The following is a 10,257-nucleotide window of genomic DNA, read 5'->3' on the forward strand; positions in this document are numbered from 1 at the left end:
TCTTCACAACACAATAAAGAAACTTGAAAGCAAGTGAATGTATCTTGAGTCAGAACCTCATTCTGCATCCAGGTATGAGTAACAAGCTATAATATACGCAGAAAATGACAGAATAGGGTCAATGCATAAACAAATCATTATGTTTCCATACACTACTTTCACTATGGACTTGTTATGGACTTAAACTGGTTAACATATCTCCACTAGTTAGTCCTACATTTACTTAAACAAACCATTTCCACTACTTACCTATAGACAGAGATATATAGGGGCATCTGGATTTGCTCGCAGTAGCATTAACTTATCACCTCGATCATCATTGACAACAAGCCGCTCATTTTTATTGTTTCAGGAACAATTGCTCTAAATTCTCAATCACTAACTGAACCTGAATCATTCAAAGCACAAGTAACTACTTAGGTTTAATCATACACAATACTACTACTTGTGAAAGACCTACTAATTTGGTAACCAATTGTGTAAATACTATATGTAAGTAAAATATATGTAACCTGAAGTTACACATTCAATCGGCATGTGTAACTAGAAATTACACATCAAATTAGCTTGTGTAACTAGAAGTTACACATCTAATTAGCATGTGTATCTATAAGTTTCACATACTTTTGCATACCAATAAATACAAAAGGAAAATCAAACACAATCAGCTAAAATTCCCAATAAAAATTTAATAGATGTATTATGTTACAAATAGTCTCACAAGGTAGTAAATTCAGTGATTGTTAGAACAATCAATCTTAACTAATTAAACTACCGAATTGCACGCCATAATACTTTTAGTACTGCAATCAAGTAATCTAAAGAACACTGTCAGCTGTATTTTAATCTGATTTATTGACATAGCGCATACTACTGAGAAATGATGACAGAGTTAATCCATAAGTACAGGTCTAGCTAAGGGTTCAGTGCAGGCTGGAAGCCAAATAAACACTATGAATACTGAAAAGAAAAAAAAAATGTAAATTATTATGTATAACGTACCATATCCAGAGTGAAAACCCCTCAATCTGGCTTTTGTCATTCTCCGTGCATGATATGGAGAGTGAATGTGGTTTGGTTTGCAGCTGATGAATCCATCTTTAACCAACTTCCTAATGTGTTTCCCTGCACAAGACAACACAAAACCAATAAACTCAACAAAAAATAAGCATAACGTAGATAGAAACCAGTAGATCCGCATAGCATGTGCAACTAGCAGTTACACATTCGGTTAGCATGTGTAACTATAAGATACACATTCAATTAGCATGTGTAACTTGCAGATACACATGCATCTGAATTGTGTAACTAGGAGTTACACATGCATCATACTTATATATGTCAACATAAAATCAAAAATTCATACGATACATTAAGTGGTAAAGTAACTGAGTCCATAAGACCCTACATAATATACCAAAAAAAGTAATGTTCAGCTATTATCCATGTAGCAAAGCTTGCAATTTTCTATGCGGCTATGCCTCGTTTATAATAATGAACCTATATATCTTGGGGAAAAATGGTTACCATCAAAAAGTTCAGGTACTTGGGCAGAAGATCATCGAATCCATCTGAGATGAAGACACGTCTGACGTATAACTTCAAGTTGGACTTGTTAGCATTGTAGTAACTCCATACATCATGAGGAGCCTTTGGAGGAACAAAAAGAACAGCCTTGAACTCAACATCACCTTCATCACTAACTTGACTTGTTCCAATCAGACCAAACACCAAAAATCCTGCCAAATGAGCTATAATTCATGTCTCATGCTTAGGTATATGAACAAGCAAAGTATGAAATTTTTCTTCTGAGCCAGCTGACTCAAATCCAGAAATGAAAACAAACAAAGAATCCTGCCAAATGAGCTAATCAGTATTAAGAACAAGTAAGGTATGATCTCCTGAGAACAACAATTATTCCTTCTGATACAAGAAGGAACACATGATTTGACGTGTAAATAACACACAACCCAAGCTCAGCAAGACCACAGACAAAGCAAAACAACTAAGCATTTTTAAGGTTTAACGTCAAACTCTATATAAGAAGTTGCGTAGAGGAAGATAGAGATGAAGTATTGTACTGTCACTACGAGTTACACATGCATATAGATGTGTAACGGCTAGTTACACATGCTAATATGCATGTGTAACTAATGTTTACATATGCCATATGCATATGTAACTACTGATTACACATGCATTTTGTACTCAAACAAGAAAACACCCCAATAAAAAACTAAAATGCCCTCCTCATTTAATAAACTGAAACAATGAAATCATTAAGATGGACCATATTTTCAGTTCCAAAGAGAACAACATACTTTTTTTTAATCTGATTCACTACATGTCTAATAGCCATTCTAAATTTTGCGTAATGTGACTGTCTGACTGAGAGGAGGTAAACATTTACTTACTATCCAATGCGCACTCTTTCAGTTACACATATCAGTTTCCTAAACCAAAAAGATCTGTCAGACTATAATTAGTAGTAATATCTTACAAAACATGAACAAATCGAGAGGCTACTCTAAGATATGAATGCATTAAGTTCATATATTGTTAACAGACATCAACCTAAGCCTTATTATCTCAAATTAAAAATTAAAATCAATCCTAATAACTAACTTACCTGATTTCAATCCCTATTTTTTCACTTTACCTAGCCTGCAGATCCTCTACATACCAAATATTCACCGCAAGCAACACAAACAAGTTATTATATACAAATTGACATTGAAAACACCGCCATCAGCACCAATATTGGCTCCAAATCCTCATCTATAACCTGCACTTCCTCCACCACAACCTCCTAGAATCACAAACTTAATGGAACAGTTGAAACACTCTGCAATTCCACCACCACTGCTGAACATGACACCTCCACTTACTTCTCCACCACTCAACAGGTCAAAAATCCCCCACTAAAACCTGCATCTGCGCCACCACCACCACCTCCTCATACTCAGCATGGCTAGAAGCCAACAAGTATCATTTCCAGTAAAGGTTTCTTCCAACATAATCAAACTATGGTAGAAGATTAAACTGCCAGTAAAATTGAAAGCATAATTTCGATTAGATATATAGTTTGTGTCATGAAACTGCATCTGTTGTTATTGTTTAAACAATTGAAAATAAATTTCGTAAAATTATCTATCAAGAATAAAATGAAATTGAAAATTAAGAGTGGTTGAAATTAAAATTAAAACTATGGGTAATAGAGACGATGATTTGCTGATATCAAATCTCAAATCAGTTTATAGATCGGAGCTACAATTATATTTACGTCGATTTTGATGAAGAACAGATCTGAAATATTTGTTCAAAATTCTTCAAAAAAATTACATCAAAACAACCAGAGTGAGTAGATGTTGTAGATTAAAGATCCAAACTCTGATCAAGGATCAAACAACGAAATCGAGATTCGTTTTCATATTTTTTTCAAAACTTTTAAAATCAAACTTCAGAGATTTTGATTTCAACTCGAGATTGATAGATTAAAGCTCTTAATTAAATTAAAAAGGATATGAAAAGATTAAACTTACTTTGGTTCATTTTTCTAGATGTTTCTCTTCGATTGAATTGAATCGAGTTTCTTTATGCTCGGATTTAGGTTCGTATCATTTGGTTGATTCTTCTTCAGATCTTCTCATCATTGAAATCGCAAGAACACGAGTTGTTGGCGATGTTTAACTGTGTGAGAACTTGATTTCGAGAGAGAATAATTGTTTCAGATCTGGAAATGAAGAGAAACCATTTTTGCAGGAGATAAACTCGTCTGGAAGAGAGAGAGACGAAATCTGAAAATGAAAAGAATCTTCTGATATTCCTCTTGTTTATATACAAAAGGGTAGTGTTGTCATTATTAAAATCTCTAATAATTAATTATGGGCCAGATCCGAAGAAAATTTGATATTTTGGGCCTAGTAATATCATTTTCTTAAAGCATGGAGTTGATAGTGGATGATCCATTTAGTGGGGCTTCTATATATTGAACCCGTATAGTAGGGTGATTCTAGTATTTTTCACTATTAAGATCTCTTAATACTACCCAGGGTAGGGACACAGATCTACTAAGGTTTCTTATATAGGTCCATTGACTTGATTTTTCCGTTTTATAAGGCGTGACATACATGCAAGAAAGAAAACATTCCCCTTTGGTTGGGTCAGTTGCGACAATAGCATGTATCATTTTCTCAGAAGAACGCATTATATACATGGCAAAACCCTCTTTCCCAAGCAAAATAAGACCTCCAGTCAAACCAGTAGAGGGCACGTAATAGTTATTTGAGAGATTAAGGAGATTAGTGAGTCTCACCATTCTAGCACTATTGATTTTTCTTTTTGAAAGAAAAATGATATTAGGACAGCTAAGCTGATTAAGTTAATGGAGGCGGTCTCTAGTATCTCTTCCTAAAAAACCATGAAAGTTCCAGCTGCTAATGATTTTCATGTTACTACAGTATTGGTTGTAGAGTAGACAATTGGAATACTACTATAATACATAACTATGCATGGAATATAACAGTAGTTTTCAGAATTAATAAAGACAAGGAAGTTTAAATCATGCAGATAGATTGTAGAACAAGTAAATTATAGAATTTTGAAGTGAGAAATTACCAGAAAAGCAGGTGCGGCTTGATTCACAAGGGTAGTCTCCCTTGAATTAGAAGCATGGCTTACATTTTCATCCATTTCCATACCTTCAATTAGATCTAATTGACCAAAATTCACAATATGATCATCATTGTTTTCCAGGTTACCACCATGAGTGGCTAAAACAACTGTTCTCAATGAAGGAGTATTGTCATTTGAACCGGGGGCTTGGTTTCTATCACTCTTAGTATTCATATTTTCAATATCTTCGCTATCAATGTCTTCCACGATGCCAACCTTATCAGCTATCTCAACCCATTCATCATCTTGTTGCTTTTCTTTTTCTTATTCTTATAGTGGTCCTCATATTTTTCTATGGTCATAACTATGATTTTTAAAACTCTCCTACTTCCTCACAGATTTCATCGTTGCAATCAACAATATAGCACTAGTCACAGAGTTTATGAGGATGCTTAAACTAGTGGTATCTTATTCCACCATTGTCCTCTCTTGAGTGGGTTTGTAAGGTCCACCTCAATTCTCACACTAATCATATTACCATATTGGGTCTGTAGTTCTTTGGGTTGTTAAAAATTTTGTTTTCTAAATCTTCAATGGCTTCATCAACAACTGTAACATGATGATGTTCTGGGAGAAGGTTTTCAATTGCACGTTCTATTTTTGCTTTGTGTAGTTCGATTTTTGTGTACTATGCTTAGTACAAATGGATCAAATTACCATATTCTTAACTCTGCTTCTTAAGGAATGTAGCCTCTAAATTATGCTCTTCTCTTTCATTAATTTCAACTCAGCAAATGTTCTTACACACTAAATAGCAAAGCAAATGATTAAACCCTACAACCAACGGCTAAGCAGCGAACACGTTCCACTATCCGAATGGCTTACTACTAACCAATTAGAATGAAAGTTATAACTACACCACGCAAAGGACTAGAGGCATCCAGGCTTCAATAAGGACTCAGATGGACCATGACATTGCCTTCCCCTAAACAGTATCCTTGTCCTCAAGGATAAAATTGCGATAGTATGCTCTGATGGAAGATAGGTCTTCCCAAGTTGCATCTTCAGGTGATGAATTAGTCCACTGAATCAAGACTTGCCTCACTATCCTTTTGCCAATCAACATTGTTCTGAGTCGTAATACCTTCTCAGGTCGCATAATGATCTCCCCTTCATGATCTACAGCAGGTAAAGTGGGAGATGGAACATGTTGTTGACCAACATGTTTCTTTAATTGAGACACATGGAAGACTGGGTGAATTCTGGCTTGTGAAGGTAACTGCAACTTATAAGCCACATGGCCAATCTTCTGCAACACAGGAAATGGGCCATAATACTTATCAGCAAGCTTAAAATTCTTTCTCAGATCTGTTTGAGGGTGAAAACCGTTTCTGCTGATTTCGGTAATTTTGTGTGTTGTGGGTGAGAAACGAGTCTAAACCCTAAACAATGTACCGCAAGGGAGTACTTTGATTCGAGAGATCAATCTGTACAAATCCGGCCTAAACCAAGAAATGGTCGATCCAGACTTGCTTCGGTCACAAAGTGAAGGAGAAGGGTTGGTCTTAGGGAGGGAAGCGAAGAGAGTGTTGAGACCAGAATAGTTGATTCTGGAAGAGTAGTTGTTTGACGACTTGTATCAGAAAGTGAGACGCTAACAGGTTGGAAAGCTAGTAAGTGATTTCTGAGTGTGGTGTATTCTCCTCGCCAAAACTTGTGTTTGGTGGAAATAGGTGAGACCTATTTATACAAGTCGCAACGAAACGTACCCTGGTCTCGTAAGAAGTGGAAATGGTTGAGTAAATGGAAAAAAGCGGTAACGGGTAACGCCTGGAATCGATGTTTCCATAATGAAGGAAACGTTTCACCATTACTTCTTGTATTTACTAATCGCCTGACTCTTATGACATTTTCCTGTAACTGGAGTAGTGTACACCGCACGCTGTAAACCGCCAGACCAGTACCCTAATGAGCATCCCTCATTTTCTGACATGTTTTGATGTCTCGAGTGTTTTCGTGGAAAACGAGTAGCATGTTGCTACGTGTGGCAAGTTAATATTGAGAGGCTTGCCGGTTCAGTGTCGACCTTCGACGACCGAGATTTGCATTTCAAGAGGAAGGGTAGCCATTGATTATGGCTACCTTCTACTGGCATCTAGCGGAGTGGCTGCGGAATGGCTTGCACATGTTCTGGGCGTGGCCAATTAGGGTTTGGTGTCATGACCACGAATTAGCACCGTAGCCAAGAGATTGCCACAAGTCGTTTGGTGGAAAGATTGCGCGGCTGAGATCCGCATCTCAGGAGGAAGGGTAGTCGTTGATCGTTCTACCTTTCGTTTGGCAGCCAGCGGCATGGTTGCATGGCCGGCATGGCACGTGCATGCTCTTGGCGTGGCCAAATTAGGGTTTTGGCACCGTGGCCAATAATTGGAATTGGGCCAGATGTTTCCGTGTGTTTGGTGGCGAACTTGTACGGATGAGATTTACATCTCAGAAGGAAGGGTAGCCGTCGATTGTTGTAACCCTTCGTTTGGCAGCCAGCGGCATGGAGGCATGGCCTGCATGGCTTTGGCATGTTTTAGGCACGGCCAAATTAGGGTTTTGGCATAAACCGTGGAATTTGGCATTGGGTCAGAAGTTGCCATGCGTTTGGTGGCGAACCTGTACGGCTGAAATTTGCGTCTCAGAAGGAAGGGTAGCCGTCGATTGTTGCAACTATTTGTTTGGCAGCCAACGGCATGGAGGCATGGACGGCATGGCTTTGGCATGTTTTAGGCGCAGAAAAATTAGGGTTTTGACATAAACATTGGAATTTGGCATTGGTTCATAAGTTTCATGCTTTTGGTGGCGAACTTGTACGGCTGAGATTTGCGTCTCAGAAGGAAGGGTAACCGTCGATTGTTGCAACCCTTCGTTTGGCAGCCAGCGGCATGGAGGCATGGCCGGCATGGCTTTGGCATGTTTTAGGCGCGGCCAAATTAGGGTTTTAGTGTAAACCGTGGAATTTGACATTGGGCCAGAAGTTGCCAAGCGTTTGGTGTCGAACTTGGACGGATGAGATTTGGATCTTAGAAGGAAGGGTGGTCGTTGATTATTGCAACCCTTTGTTTGGTAGCCAGAGGCATGAAGGCATAGCCGGCATGGATTTGGCCTGGTTTAGGCGCGGCCAAGCTAGGGTTTTGGCATAGTTTTAGGCGCGGCCAAGATTAGTGTGTTGGCATAGTTTAGGTGCGGCCAAAGTTAGGGATTGGAATTGGGCCAAAAGTTGCCACGCTTTTGGTGGCAAACTTGGACGGCTGAGATTTGCATCTCAGAAGGACGGGTAACCGTTGATTGTTGCAAACCGTCGTTGGTAACCAGCGACATGGAGGCATGGACGGCATGGCTTTGGTGCGGAGGTATGGCTGGCATGGCATGTCATTGGCACTATGGTGCGGCTGGCATGGTTCGTATGTCTTTGGCGCGGAGATGTGGCTGGGATGGCATGTCATTGGCACAGTGGTGCGGTTGGCATTCCTTTGGCGCGGAGATGTGGCTGGCATGGCATGCCATTGGCACGGTGGTGCGGCTGGCATGCCTTTGGCACGGAGATGTGGCTGGCATGGCATGCCATTGGCACAGTGGTGCAGCTGGTATGGTTGGCATGCCTTTGGCGTGGAGATGTGGCTGGAATGGCATGCCATTGGAACGGTGGTGCGGCTCGCATGGTTGGCATGCCTTTGGCGCGGAGATGTGGCTGGCATGGTTGGCATTCCTTTGGTGCGGAGATGTGGCTGGAATGGCATGCCATTGGCACAATGGTGCGGCTGGCATGGTTGGCATGCCTTTAGCGTGGAGTTGTGGCTGGCATGGAATTCCATTGGCACGGTGGTGCGGCTAGCATGGTTGGCATGCCTTTGGCGCGGAGATGTGGCTGGCATGGCGGTGCGGCTGGCATGGTTGGCATTCCTTTGGCGCAGAGATATGGCTATTAGGGTTTAGCGTGTCGAAACCCTAGTTTAAAATATGTGGCACGCGTGATTGGCACGTTTGGCTAGCATGCGCGGCTGTCATGTGTAGAGATGATGCCAGTCACTACCAAGGGCTCTGCCCTGGAGCATGGCATTTACATAAAAAAAGAGGTACCCCGGTAATTTTACGCAGACATGTTGAATGGTTTATGAATGTGCTAGTGGCGACAATATTACTCAAATGTGACGTCACTGTTTGACTAAGGTTTTACAATTTTAACCCTAAACTAAAAACCACCATCAACATTAAGTCCCCTGCTTAGCTCGGAACAGGGGAATTGTTGCGAGGTAAGCATAAAATGGTGACAGACAAGGATAAAACAAAATGGCAAGTCATGAAAACATGGTCAGGAAGATCCGTCTAACCTTTTCGAGAGGTAAGGAGAATTCGTGATTCTTGTGTTGGTGGATTTGCATAGATTTTGCTCGTGGTGCTGCTAGCTAGGACGTGGAGTGGTTGGCGTTGCTGGCTTGGCTTGGAAAGAGATGGCATGATGTGGATTAAAACGGAGCCGCTGGCGTTGATCGGATTGGAATGGGAGCCGCAGGTATTGTGCGGCTTGGAATGGAGCCGCAGGCATTGTATTGGCTCGTAGTGGAGCCTCCAGCGTAGTATTGGCTTGTAACGGGGATGTTAGCGTAAACTTGGCATGGGCGCTGGCTTGGGCTTGGCATGGCGTGAGCGTTGGCATGGGCTTGGGCGCTGGCTTGGTGTGGCGTGGGTGCTGTCGTGGCACGGTCTGGGCGCTGACATGGCGAGGCGTTGGCGTGGCGCAGATTGTTGGCACCGTGAAGCTTGTTCTTGCGGGACCTATTTCCTTTTTCCATACCTAGATCAAATAGGAAATCCTTTCCTTATTCAAATTCCAAAAGTGTCACGCCTATAAAAGGGTTTGCTCTCTTTTTTATCTCGTATCTTTGTTCTCACGTCCTTGCGCTAGCGGTAGAGTAGTAGCAATAAAGCGGGCAAGCATACTCCAGGTATGTATTCCAACGTTTCTCTTTCAATCTCTTTTTTTTTTTACTGGTGCAAACCCTAGCCATAGGTGTATTTTCCATGAACTTGTAGAAATATTTCAGCATGAACATTGCAGTAATGTTAGCCACCTCAACTATTATGCAAAATAGGCATGCATGTGCATGTGACTGTCACCAATTTCTTTCCCGCGAAAACCTAGTTTTTAGGGTTTCCTCCTTTTCCTTGGGGTGACTGTGTGCATAGTTTCCGTGGTGGGGCGCGCTTTCTTTGTCGGGTGCGTACTTTCCGCTGCAAGGTACGACTTTGGCAAGGGGGGTGCTTTCCGTGGAAACGTAGGGTTTGTCAATCCCTATTTCTTCGGTTATGAGCGTTATGGATTGCAACTTAAGCAAATTGGTCCGCGTACAAAATGGATTCTTCGTTGTTGATAAAATAGTTTTCATGCACTTTGTGGTAACTTCTCTTCGTACCCCTTTCTTTGTTGTAGTTGAAAGCGTAAGCAGCTTAAGAAGGTTTCTTCAGGATGTCACCTGAGAAAATCCCTGCCGCGGCTTTGAAAAATATTGGCAGCTCTAAGCCAAACATGGATGATGAGTTTTTCACAACGTCCGCCATAGCTAGGAAAAATCATCCTAAGTTTGTGCCCGTCCTTCT

General features: G+C 40.8%; 1 long non-coding RNA gene across 1 annotated transcript; it reads right to left on the reverse strand.

The window, feature by feature from the left end:
- Positions 1-268: 268 nt before the first annotated feature.
- LOC113285622 lies at positions 269-1,633 on the reverse strand. The gene is made up of 3 exons (XR_003328813.1): positions 1,528-1,633; positions 1,003-1,125; positions 269-388 (listed from the first exon to the last, which is right to left on the reverse strand). It is a non-coding gene; the product is annotated as an uncharacterized LOC113285622 (long non-coding RNA).
- Between the last annotated feature and the right edge of the window lie 8,624 nt (positions 1,634-10,257).

The sequence above is a fragment of the Papaver somniferum genome, chromosome 6 (assembly GCF_003573695.1).
Source record: "Papaver somniferum cultivar HN1 chromosome 6, ASM357369v1, whole genome shotgun sequence".
NCBI classification, from domain to species: domain Eukaryota; kingdom Viridiplantae; phylum Streptophyta; class Magnoliopsida; order Ranunculales; family Papaveraceae; genus Papaver; species Papaver somniferum.